A 13,951-nucleotide genomic window follows, 5' to 3' on the forward strand; every position below is an offset into this window, starting at 1 on the left:
GCTCTCTTTGACAAAACCTCTTATGGAAAAGAGGATGAATAACACACATCTTCCCCGTGAGCTCCGTTCGTCTATTGGAAAACTTTTAGAAAAAGAACCAATCGAATTAGACAAGCCTACCCAAGCACAGCCACTAAAGAAAAGAGGATGTGATTTTTGTGACAGATCAAAAGATAGGAAGGGGAATGCTTTCTGTAGTAAGTGTAATCGTTCTATATGTGGGGAGCATAAAGTTATTATATGCCCTGGCTGTAAAGAAACTGAGACGTGATAAATTGTGTCAAATATGTATTTTCAGGGCTGTATGTGATCGTTTCCAGGACAACATTATACATTTATTGTTTCTTCCTATTACATTATGTGTACAAATACATTTATTATTGAGAACTTTATATTTCGAAACTGCTGACACTATAATTATTTTCTACAATTAGTAAGAGACGTTTCTCATTTAGTTCCTATCTTTAGAATTTCTAAAGCACTCACGTTCCTAGTTGATGACTGAATCTATTGATTTCTACTATGTTTTCAATAATTTTATAGAGAATATTTCTATTAAGGTATTTTTTTGTAATCAAGTTCCTATTTTTTTCCAAAGTACTTTATATTCTTCCTTATTGACTATAAAAATAAAAAAAACTTGTTGTTATAACAAATATTATGTATGTTTAATTGATAATAAAACTTTTTCCCAATATTCATTTTTTATTTTACCCCGAAAAATCGATATTTGGAGGGTGGGGTCAGATCCAACCCCACCATACCGTTTATGTCAGGAAACTTCACCTTACCGGTAGAGGGTTAGTGATCAACATTGCACGATCACAGGTTAATGTAAGTGCGACATAAGCCACTGCAAATTTGAATTTCTGATACATTAATAACTGGTTAACCGCCAGAATATTACATGTAAGCATACAAAAGTGCATGCATTGTGTTTTGCAGGTGGCGGATGTCCAAGCTTGTTGCACTTCTTTGGTCAGTAAATGGAGGGTTAACGCTGTTCGTGGGAGAAACGGGAGCTATCGTCTGATGATATTCCATATGTGCCCGATTGGAAACAGATTTGGTGATCGAGAAGGCCAAGGCAACATGTTGACACTCTGTAGAGCATGTTGGATTTTACAGCAGCGATAAGTGGACAAGCGGTATCCTGTTGGGAAACAACCACAAGGATACTGTTCATGAATGGTAGTACAGCAGGTCAAATCACCAGACCGACCTACAAATTCCCAATCAGTATGCGTGAGATAACCACGAGAGTGCTCGTGCTGTCATACGAAATCGTACCCCGGACCATATTTCCTGAAGCCACTGAAGTCGTAAATCGAGGTGGTGTGCGGTCAGTGGAACGCACGCTACAGGGAGCCTGTCACAGAACTGCCCCTGAAGTAACCCAATTATAACAGTTGGTTGTGGCACTGTGGCCCCAGCTGCTGCTCAGATTGCTGCTGCAGATGCAACACGACGCACAAGAGTCGAACACTCTCTCGGCAGTGCCACGTGGTCATCCAGAGTCCAATCTTCTTGTGACCATACATTCTCGTGACCAACGCTGCAGCACTGTATATGTACAGTGGTTACATTCCTGCCAAGTCTTCCTGCAAATAACCCAGAAGGAACGTCCAGCTTCTGGCAGTTCAACGTCATTCAAATGGCATTCTTCTATTGTTAAATCTATAAGAAAATTGTTTTTGTTTTGATTCCATTTCTCTTGAACGTAATAACGCATATTCACAAGTTACAGGGTTTACTGATACCCTTATTCGAAACCATAGCTGCACGTTTCGCAGTGAAACTAAGTGCATAGCAGAAGAGATTGCCACAGGTAAATATGATGCAAACCAATCTCTGCGTCTTTCTTGAGAGCATACCAAAGTCCTTTTTCCACCTGAGGGATTGACATTCATACGTAAACCGTATTATGGTTTTAAATAATTTTTTGGGTTCCGTGCCTCGGTCTGTAAAAACAGAACCCTTATAGCATCGCTCTGTTGTCCTTTCGTCCGTCCGTCTGTCTGTGCGACTGTGAAGAACCCTATCTCTCATGAATGGGTAGACGTATCAAGTTCGAATTTATGTCACATATTATGGTGTATGGTCCATTGGCGATGTAAAAATTATAAGCTTCGAAGGCCCTTCAATCAAAAGATACAGCCATTTGTATACCAGTATCATTTCTATACTAGTATCACTTGTGGTCGAAATTCGACCAGTTGTGTTTATAAAATAACGAAACTCAGATTTTTTAATATAAGTAATTAGAATTTATTCCTAAGCAGATTCTTAGTTCACACCTGAAGACTATGCAGATTTTGAGGTCTTTTCTGAAAGCTATGAGGAAAAGAGTAAGAAACGGCGAAGAGAAAGCATGAGAGAATGAGAAATACAAATCAGGGAAATAACTGCTTCATTCCACAATTTAACGCCACAAAAACCTCAGTATAAACAATAATTTTCGTATATACTCATTCATCATTCGTTAAATGTTCTTGCTTGCTGTGTTTACAAATATAAAATTTCAAACCTGAAACATCAAAATCTACTTCTTACAGCATGTAACCGACCATACACAAAACTGATTGTCTTAATAAAATCCCAACTTTTTCAAATGTTTGCACTTGTGACTTATTAATGGTAACAGTAAATGCAGTAATAATTGGCAATTATGTTCTTCAGAACTGAAAAGCTAAAATAGTCATATGTACACATCGAATCAAAATTAGCTTATTTTGTGTGATTCTACTTAACACTTGGTTCCATTAACTACTCCTTCATTTGTATTTATATTTCTAATAAGAAGAACAGTGCAGTTAGTTCTTAATTGTAATTTGTTTGGTGGTAAACCACTTACAAATAGAGATTTCAAAAACTCTACTGGATAGTAATAATTAATTGCATATTCATTATCACAGATTATTTTTTCATACCTGTGATAAATTTTTGCTTCATCTTGCATAGTGTTGAGTACATCGTTATTTATTATGCCACAATCTTCTTTTTTGGTATTAGAATAACTGAATTTAACAAGGATTGTGATGAAATGTTTTCTGCAATATTACTGTAAATATCATTAATGACATTATTTGGATCACCGACTAATTGTCGGACATTCCCTTGATTGGTCGTCAGCAATTTGTTTCAAAATATCCACAAACTCTACTTCATGTGGCAAAGCCCTCATATTTATGAAATTCATTGCAACTTGTAATGCAGTTCTTAAGTAAAACTGCACGTGATCCATGTGGAATAATTGGTAAAGTCGAAAATCACCACACAAAACAACAGTTTTGCCTCCAAAGTTTTATATATATTATGTTCATCTGTACACAGATCTTTAAATAATCTGTCTATAAGTTACAATACTTAAACTGGACACGTGGAAGCTTCATCAACAGGAATCAATGAACATGAGTTAATATATGGTCTACAGTTACTGTTTGATGTTATATTGGGCAGTGAATTTTTCAAAACTGGAATGGGTAATTTAAATGCAATGTGGTAGTTTCTACCTCCAATTACAAGAGCTAGGGCTATGCCACTAAAGGCTGTTGCAGTGCAACGAAGATTCAGTGAATTTAATTTATCAATAATTGCGGTTTGTGTGAATCTTTTACAAAGCCTGCATGAGCAGTTTAGCAAAACGTATTTGAACCAGTGTCAAAGCACTGAAGTTCACGAATAATATGGTCAGTTATAGTAAGCTTTTCGTAGTTAGTTCTTTCGTAATTACAACTCTTCATGGATTGGATCTAAAATACTTCAGAAAATTTTGGCATTAACGTCGGAATAGGTAACCAGATAAACGACATGTCAAATAATGACCATTCAAAATATCATCAGTTTCTAATAGTACTCTGTTGTAAGAAATTTCTTCGTTGTAGCCCATTAAGAAATATTCGCAAGAAAATGTTCTAAATTCAAGCCACGATGTTAAACCATCTGGCGGTACGTTCAGTGCACAAATTACGCCAAATAAATGACACATTTGCTTTGGAGAACGCAATTCCTTTGCTTCGTTTAAACATTCATGCCTTTCATTATCATTAGAAGCAATCTGTGAGTGTGACATGCTTTAGTAAATGTATTTTAAATTACTCCATTATAAATTCTAGTATCTTCAAACCATTTACTACCACAACACATGGAATAACAGCAAATGTAAATGGAGAAGTTCGACGTCCCTTGAGGATATTATATACATGCGTGTAATAATTTTATCATCACCACATGCTCCATTCTTCAATTTTTTTAACAGGCCTAAACATAACGCAAAGAAATTTCAGAGTTAGGGTGAACATTCGCTCACTGATCGATTTCATTTAATGAAAAGAATGATAACAATTTCGTTTTTTTACGTTTTTAACTGTATCCCATTCTTGCCTTGCTCTGAAGGAAACATTTTGTCTATGTGATGATTGAATATCAAGCATAATGATAGTATGCGACTGACAATGCATTGGAAATTCACAAATACGCCATACCACTTCGGTTGATCAAATGTAATAGCCGTTCACAAAGTTGCTCACTTCATCAGTCTGAACTTCTTCGTTCCCATGTGTTCTTTATTTCCTTACGTCTATAGCTGCATTATCATATCCTTTATTGTGTGTATATGTATGTATTTCAAACTCTTAGCTGTAGTGGAAACTTCAACATTCACATGGCCATCAAATTGAGCAAGTAAATATGGCTTTTATGGTACAATGTAATGATTGTAAAATGATTGTCCTCAAACATTAACACTAACACCATTATCATACAGTTTGTTAAGTGGATGTCCATTGACTGGTTGTAGTGTGATTTCTCAGAAATCTCTGGCTTTTTTTTGTGCATTTGTCATCTCTCATACACAAAGAATTTTTATTAAGTGTCCCACATCCTCCATCCATAATATGTTTCGCAACATATTTGTACAGCTTGTGGTGAGTTTCAATATCTGGAATTTCTAAGTATATGACTTTGTAAATATCTGAAACGTCTACTATTTTGTCGGTTCACATAAATTGATTAAAATATCGGCATGTGGCAACAGATTTTTAAATTCAGTTGTGTAAATGATGGCCTGAACTCTACCGAAAATATGTTTTGTTACTACTGCATCAATTAATTATTTTTAGTCTTGATACTCCCATAATAATTTCTGAATGCAGATTAACAGTTTCATATGAATCAAGGATTATGATAATCTCTGCCCAATTAGGATTGAAAGTTATTGTAATAAATAATGAATGTTTCCGAAGACACTAAACAATGGATACTGTATCCAAATAATTTTGATACATATTTCTTATAGAACCAATAAATGGAGAAGACAAAACATCACTTCTTCCAATATTTATCATTTGGGTTTAGTTGTAAATGATCGGTATGTCATCATATATTTCTGACCTTAAACGGGCTGAGTTTGCTTTACAAAAGTCTCATACCTTTAATATGTGCATACACGTCATCAGTTCACCACAAAATAATTTTTGGAGAATTATGCAAAAGGATGAAATCAGCTCTCATTAAAAGACGATAGCATGCATATTACAACACAATAATTTTATTTCTAGGCTGTCTCTGAGTGGACGTATTTGGTGTATTATGGAACAAATTAGCATGCCAGCCAGTGTCTCCATAAGGAAATAACAGTGGATATGCTAAAGTATCCAGTGAGGAATCTAGAACCGAGATGTTTTTGACTGTACCAGTGTTTCTAAAAAAACACACTTTCAGATAGTGACTCCTCGCCATCAGCTGTGGTAAAAATAGCGGCCACATCAGTTTGAACTGCATCATTGTAATTCTGGCGGTCTAAATTTTTGTTAACAGTAATAGCCATACAAATTTCTCTGATTTCATTCTCCACTCTTGCTCAATAATCTTTCATTGCTGAGCAAGAATGCACAAAAGGATTAGGACATTCCAGTTCAATGGCAGTTTCATGCATTACATTGTTATGAATATTGCACAACTGATTTCATTGTTCATTCAGTCTATAGCCAACAGCAGTATTGATGTCATGAAAACATAATTGTGCACAACATGGTGAATGACTGTTTAGTTGTCATTGGACCTGACATATGATAATAAATCCCGTGTGTCTTAAACTGAGACATAAAGCTGTTGCTGAAATTTTAGCCTGAGGACTGACCATAGCAAATGCTCCATCGTAGCTACAGATATTATTGAAATTATTCTCTGGTTTCTCTGGAATTCTTGGATCATTTTAAGTGCTTCCTTGATTATTTAAAGTCTGCTGAAAAATAAATTTTGTGTTAAAGCCGGCAAATTCTGATAACATAATGTGAATGCCGTTGTATCACGTACAGTGACGTCTGATGCGAAATGTTTAGCACTACAAAAACTGCATCGCTATTGTAACTGTTTTCTTGGAAATAAATCATTACGAAAGAACTGGGAGGAATTTTTAATGTTTTAAAGCTATATCTGACTGCTCGCTAAAAATAAAAAAATACGTGTTTCAGTGTTTCTGGTAATTCAGCGTTCTAATGGAGTGAAGTAGGGGATGAAAAGTTCTGTGGTAGTATTTCATTACGAAAATATTTTCAAAGCTAAATCTACTTCTCTGCTATGAATTTAAAATAATACTTGTCACTCTGTTTTTGGATATTCAACCCCTTAAGGGTTAAATAGAAAGTGGAAATTCTTAAGCAAATGTTTCGTTATGTTAAAAGAAAATTTAAAGCTAAATCTATGAAAACTGTTATTTCACTTCTCGGTTAGGTATAAGGAACTATGTTTTAGGGGATGAAAGTTCCTATGGAAATATCACCATAAGAACGCAAAAGACATTAACAGAAACCTTGGACTCCAGCTAACAGAGTCGCTTTTTGGCCAGAAGTACCTTCGGAAAAGACAACTTCTATGGCATAACAAGCTTTAAAGTATAGAAGATGTTGCGATTTGTGAAGAACTTAAAAATTTGATTAAAGAAAAACAAAAAAAACTGTGCAGACCATACAGACTATGCGAGTGAAGCAGCGGATGCTAAACTAGTGTCATTTATTTTGATACTCGAAAATTCACTCAACAAAACCTATAGGTTGCGTCTCGTTGACCTACAATCATGAAATCTGGCAGGACCCTAGATTTCACATTACAAGTAAAAAAACTCCGAAAATTTGTAATTATATTACACAATAAAAAATATTTTTCGTCATTTTTTATTCACATGTCTATCCGTTAAGTCCTATGTCGCTGGAACCGTTTGGCGTATCAAGTTCAAATTTATGTCATATACTAAGGTGTATGGTACCTTGGCGAGCACAGGATACGGCCATTTATGCCACATATTTTGATACTCGAAAATTCACTCCTCACTATCTGTAGGGTACTTCCCATTAATCTAGACTCGTCAAACTTGGCAAGAAGCAAGGTGTCACAGTACAAGTAAAGTAAAAAAATCTGAAAGTTGTAAAAATGTAATTATAACGCAAAAAAATATTAATTAACATTGGTTACATCATCCTTCAGAAGCTTAATAGACAAACACTACTGCATGCAAACATAAAATGTCGGTTGTAGTCATGTTTTAGTAAGTAAATAAAAATGTATTGTTAAATCTTTTCTCTCTACAAACACAAACTGAAGTCCCCTGGTCACTCATTTGTGATATTATGGACCAGTCTGAGGAACTGCCGTAGAGATTTTGATACAGTTTCGGAATTCCAGAGACCAGTATCTAGCCAGTGTCAATATTGAAGAGAGACAAAAACCGTTGAGATTCTCGGGTCCCATGATGAGCAAACTATTGGTTAAATTCGTTTCTTTTCTTTCAGTTATACTTCAGCATCTACACACACTGACGAAAAAATCTAAACACCAAGACAATAATTAACGTAGAATGACGTAATTTTGAGAATATTTCTGACTAGGTAACATGTTTAACTGATTAAGCTCGTAAGTTCGCAGGTTAATGTTAGTGCGAGATAAGACATTGCAAATGTGAAATGCTGTTACATTAATAACCGGTGAACCGCCAAAACGTTGCATGCAAGAATACAAACGAGCGTGCTCTTTGGCATACAGGTTCCGGATGTCAGTTTGTGGGATGGAATTCCTTGCCTATTGCACTTGGTCGTTCAATACAGAGATGGTTAATGCTGGATGTGGATGACACTGGAGTTGTCGTCCGATGATGCCCCATACGTTTTCGACTGGAGACAGATCTGGTGATGGAGCAAGCCAAGGCATACTGGGTCACAACAGCGGTGTGTGGGCCCTGTTTGAAAGCAGTTTCTGGAATACTGTCTATAGATGGAAGCACAACAAATCGAATTGCCAGACTGACTTACAAATTTGCAGTTTGGGTGCGTGGGATAACCTTGAGAGTGCTCCTACTGTCGTACGAAATCGCATACCAGACAATAACTCAACGCGTAGGTCCAGTGTGTCTAGCATACAGACCAGTTAGTTGCAGGCCCTCAACTGGCCTCCTTCTAACCAACACACGGCCATCACTGGCACCGAGGCAGAACCAGCTTTCATCAGAAAACACAACAGACCTCCACTCCGCCCTCCAATGAGCTCTCACTTGACACCACTGAAGTCGCAAACGGCGGTGGTTTGGGGTCAGTGGAATGCGAGCAACAGCGCATCTGGCACAGAGCCGTAATTGAAGTAACAGATTTGTAACAGTTCGTTGTGTTACTAAGGTGCCAATTACTGTTCGAATTGCTACTGCAGATGCAGTACGATACGCCGCACCCATACACCGCACACGGTCTTCCCTCTCGGTAGGCCACTTGGCGTCCAGAGCCCGGTATTCTTGTGACCGTACATTCTCGTGATCACCGCTGCTATCAATCATGTACAGCGCCTATATTCCTACCAAGTCTTTCTGCAGTGTCGCGGAAAGGACATTCAGCGTCTCATAGCAGTATTACACGACCTCTTTCAAAGCCAATGGCCGTCGACAACGTAACTTCGTTGTCTTAAGGGAACGCTTGACTAACATCAACTTTCTACGTCCAGTTTCAAAGATAACTATCACTCACGACCATAACAGAGCATATTTAAACACTGCGTCTTCAGGCCACAAATTTCCCATCGGGACCATCCGACCGCCGTGTCATTCTCAGCTGAGGATGCGGATAGGAGGGGCGTGTGGTCAGCACACTGCTCCCCCGGTCGTTACGATGGTTTTCTTTGACCGGAGTTGCTACTATTCGGTCGAGTAGCTCCTCAATTGGCATCACGAGGCTGAGTGCACCCCAAAAAATGGCAACAGCGCATGGCGGCCTGGATGGTCACCCATCCAAGTGCCGGCCACGCCCGATAGCGCTTAACTTCGGCGATCTAACGGAAACCGGTGTACCCACTGCGGCAAACCCGTTGCCCGAGCATATTTAAAGCAAAACTCATTTGTTTCCTCATGGAGGCGCCATCTTATGCTACTGGCGCCAAGCTACAATCGATGCGACTTTCTTACATACGAGGTGCATTCAATTTCTAAGGCCTCCGATTTTTTTTCTCCGGACTGGAAAGAGATAGAAACATGCGCAATGTTTTAAAATGAGGCTGCGTTCAATGTCAATACGTCCCAGAGATGGCAGCAATGTACGGCAGATGGAATTTTACCGCCAGCGGCGAGAATGAGAACTGTTTTACATACTTAAAATGGCGACGTTTTCCTTACTTGAACAGCATGCAATCATTCGTTTTCTGAATTTGCGTGGTGTGAAACCAATTGAAATTCATCGACAGTTGAAGGAGACATGTGGTGATGGAGTTATGGATGTGTCGAAAGTGCGTACGTGGGTGCGACAGTTTAATGAAGGCAGAACATCGTGTGACAACAAACCGAAACAACCTCGGGCTCGCACAAGCCGGTCTGACGACATGATCGAGAAAGTGGAGAGAATTGTTTTGGGGGATCGCCGAATGACTGTTGAACAGATCGCCTCCAGAGTTGGCATTTCTGTGGCTTCTGTGCACACAATCCTGCATGACGACCTGAAAATGCGAAACATGTCATCCAGGTGGGTGCCACGAATGCTGACGGACGACCACACGGGTGCCTGTGTGGCATGTTGCCAAGCAATGTTGACGAGCAACGACAGCGTGAATGGGACTTTCTTTTCGTCGGTTGTGACAATGGATGAGACGTGGATGCCATTTTTCAATCCAGAAACAAAGCGCCAGTCAGCTCAATGGAAGCACACAGATTCACCACCACCAAAAAAATTTCGGGTAACCGCCAGTGCTGAAAAAATGATGGTGTCCATGTTCTGGGACAGCGAGGGCGTAATCCTTACCCATTGCGTTCCAAAGGGCACTACGGTGACAGGTGTATCCTACGAGAATGTTTTGAAGAACAAATTCCTTCCTGCACTGCAACAAAAACGTCCGGGAAGGGCTGCGCGTGTGCTGTTTCACCAAGACAACGCACCCGCACATCGAGCTAACGTTACGCAACAGTTTCTTCGTGATAACAACTTTGAAGTGATTCCTCATGCTCCCTACTCACCTGACTTGGCTCCTAGTGACTTTGGCTTTTTCCAACAATGAAAGACACTCTCTGTGGCCGCACATTCACCAGCCGTGCTGCTATTGCCTCAGTGGTCAAAACAGACTCCTAAAGAAGCCTTCGCTGCTGCCATGGAATCATGGCGTGAGCGTTGTGAAAAATGTGTACGTCTGCGGGGCGATTACGTCGAGAAGTAACGCCAGTTTCATCGATTTCGGGTAAGTAGTTAATTAGAAAAAAAATCGGAGGCCTTAGAACTTGAATGCACCTCGTAGATCAAGCCTACCAAGATCGTTTATCTTGCACAACTCCTTCTTGGTGTTGGGAGTTCTTTTTTTCTGTCAGTGTACGCACTCTGATAACCTCTGTGAAGTGTGTGGCAGAGGGTGCCTGCTCAGCATGTCCTGTTTCTTCCTGATCCAATAGCGCATGAAACGGGGGAAGAATAGCTGCTTAAATGCCCCTTCTTGCGTGCTATAATGAGTCTAATCTTGCCTTTGCGGTCTCTATGAGAGTCACATGTAGGGGGCTGAAGAATATCTCTAGATCCCTCACTTAATATCGGTTCTTCGAACTTCCTAAGTAAGTTTTAGCAGCATAATTGGTGCGCAACTGCAAGAGTCAGCCAATTCAGATTTCACAAAATTTCCGTGACGCTCTCACGTGAATCTAAAAAAACTTGTGACACTTATTGCCGCCCTGCATTCTATACGTTCGATATTTGCATCTGAAATGGGTCCCACACACTTGAGCAATATTTAAGTGTGGGACGCACAGGTGATTCGTACGCAAGCTCCTTTATGGACCGACCGCATTTTCCCAGTAACCTGCAGATGAAACGAAATCTGCCCGCTGCCTTACTTACGACTGATCGCATGTGATCATTCCATTTCATACCCCTACAAACTTAGTGCAATTTTAGGGTCAAAATTTAGTGCAATTTTAGGGTCAAAATCATTTCGTTCTGCAACGTAGTTTAGGACTTATGTCTCTTTTTGTATCGTGTCTTGTTCCAAAGACATGTTTGTTAATCGATTAATCATAGCCCGAAAATTAGCGTATTTTTGCGACTTTGCATGACAGGAATGTGGATTAGTAATGTTGTCTGTTGTGGCCGGTCTCCGATAAATCTCGATTTTGTGTGCATAACTGATGTTTTTATGTTCAAATCGCGGTAATTTATTGTTTGTTATTTTCTAAGTCTATTGTTAATTTTGTTTTCAAGTGCAGGTTGTTGACAGCATAATGTATTAGTTGGACGTCTTCATTATTCTATCTATTAATATCAGTGTATCATCAATATATCTACAGCAATACACGATTTTGGAGATTATCGTGGCCGGCCGTTGTGACCAAGCGGTTCTAGGCACTACAGTTAGGAACCGCGCTGCTGCAACGGACTCAAGTTCGAACCTGCCTCGGGCATGGCTGTGTGTGCTGTCCTTAGGTTAGTTAGATTTAAGTAGTTCTAAGTCTAGGGTACTGATGACCTCAGATGTTAAGTCCCGTGGTTCTCAGAGCCATTTGAACCATTTCTTTAGATTATTGTGTTTGTGGAGCGAAAGAGTTGCTCCCTGGTATTTGCATGCGTTGACTGACTCTAGCTGCGAATCATTAATACTATAGTCATAAGATATTAATTTCCCAGGCTTTTCGCGAAGGAGAACGTTCAGAGATAGAGGGCGTACTTCTTTATTCACAAAAACTCACCGGCTTGGCCGAGAAGTCGCTCAGGAAAGCACACAAATCTTAGAGAACAGTGCAGTGCGTTGGTACACTTCTCAGATTTCGCTTCTAGTCAGGCCTGTAATGGAAATGTAATATACTTCCTCATTCCATTTTTAAGTACTGGCATTCACTATTTAAGCGATACAGCCTTTTTTTGAAACTACAAAAATTACTTCGGAGATCTAAGGTTTTTCCAATTGTAAAAACGTGTTCCAAGGCACATCATGGTTATGCAGCTAGGAACAAATATAGTACTGAAATTTAAAATCCGGGCAATCGAGAAAAATCTTTTGCCGATATTGTATTTAGTCAGCTATCTCTAATATTATTACAAATAATCAGTAAGTGAAATCAAATTAAGCGAAAGTATTATCGAAAATCAGTTACAAGTTAAAATATATTTTGAAACTGAAGTTATTAGAAACTAAATTTCCATTTTCAAGACAGGTAAAATTCTTAAAAAATCAACGGAACTCAGTTGATTTGCAAATATCCCAAGTTCGATGGTGAAAGACTGTCTTCTGTTTCATGGTACAAGACGGTACACGGTACAAGACCGTACACGACCGACGAAGTACGATTTTATCGTCCTCATGCTGTGTAACTAGTTTTAAAATGTGTAGAATTTTACTTGCCACATAATTATGTAACTGAATAATTAACAATATGTTCCAAATAGCTTCAATATATTGGATAGCACTTAAATGTGCAGAGCTCCAAATATTTACTACTTCTGCACGAAGCACAAATCACGACCAGCAAGTACAGAATTTTTAGAAAATGGCGGAAACTGCTAATGGCTGTCTCTAGTGTTCATTCCTGTATGTTGATTTAAAATCAGTTACTAGACTGAAACAGTAGCCAAAAAGCGTCATGGGTTCCTAGGTACATTATCCACCAGCTAGCCTACAACAGTCTACCTACTCGTAATATACATAAAAGTCCGTAGCGCATTTCAATCAGACTGCAGCGCAGTACCAGTTCTGCCTCTCACACAAAAACACGGAGCAACGTAATCATTCTCGGTGGACAGTCGTTAATCGCTGCCGATGACAAGGGTTAGTGTTTCGATAAGATTTCGAAAATTGTAAACTTGAGTACCAGCTAACGGCCCACATTGCTGACGCACACATAGCGACGTGGTGGCAGCGTGGAGCTGCCGGCGGTGCCAGGCAGTTATCATCCGCCCCGTTTCCGCCTGTCGCTTTATCACGGCCGGGTGTTGCTGCTACAGAACACAAGGGAACACTGCCAGATCCGTAGTAGGCGGTCTTGAAAACTCCAGCTGCCATATGCGATGGACGTCTGACCTGCTTCGCTAAATTTCTCGTATAGGCCGTTTTCAGTCAAAGAAAGAAGTACTTATTTACGTAATTACATTATATACCTACGTTCAGCTTTACGTACATTGTTCGATAGTTAAATTAGTATGTATTCTATGGTCCATTGACACGTTGCATCGTGATGTCATGGAAGACGTCAAGTTATAGGCTAATTATTTTATTCAGACTGAAGCGACAGAGGAACTGGTATAGGCATGCATATTCAAATACAGAAAATGGTTCAAATGGCTCTGAGCACTATGGGACTTAACTTCTGAGGTCATCAGTCCCCTAGAACTTAGAACTACTTAAACCTAACTAATCTAAGGACATCACACACATCCATGCCCGAGGCAGGATTCGAACCTGCGACCGTAGCGGTCGCGCGGTTCCGGCCGGCGTGGCCGAGCGCCTAGAACCGCTC

The sequence above is a fragment of the Schistocerca cancellata genome, chromosome 3 (assembly GCF_023864275.1).
Source record: "Schistocerca cancellata isolate TAMUIC-IGC-003103 chromosome 3, iqSchCanc2.1, whole genome shotgun sequence".
Classification (NCBI taxonomy): domain Eukaryota; kingdom Metazoa; phylum Arthropoda; class Insecta; order Orthoptera; family Acrididae; genus Schistocerca; species Schistocerca cancellata.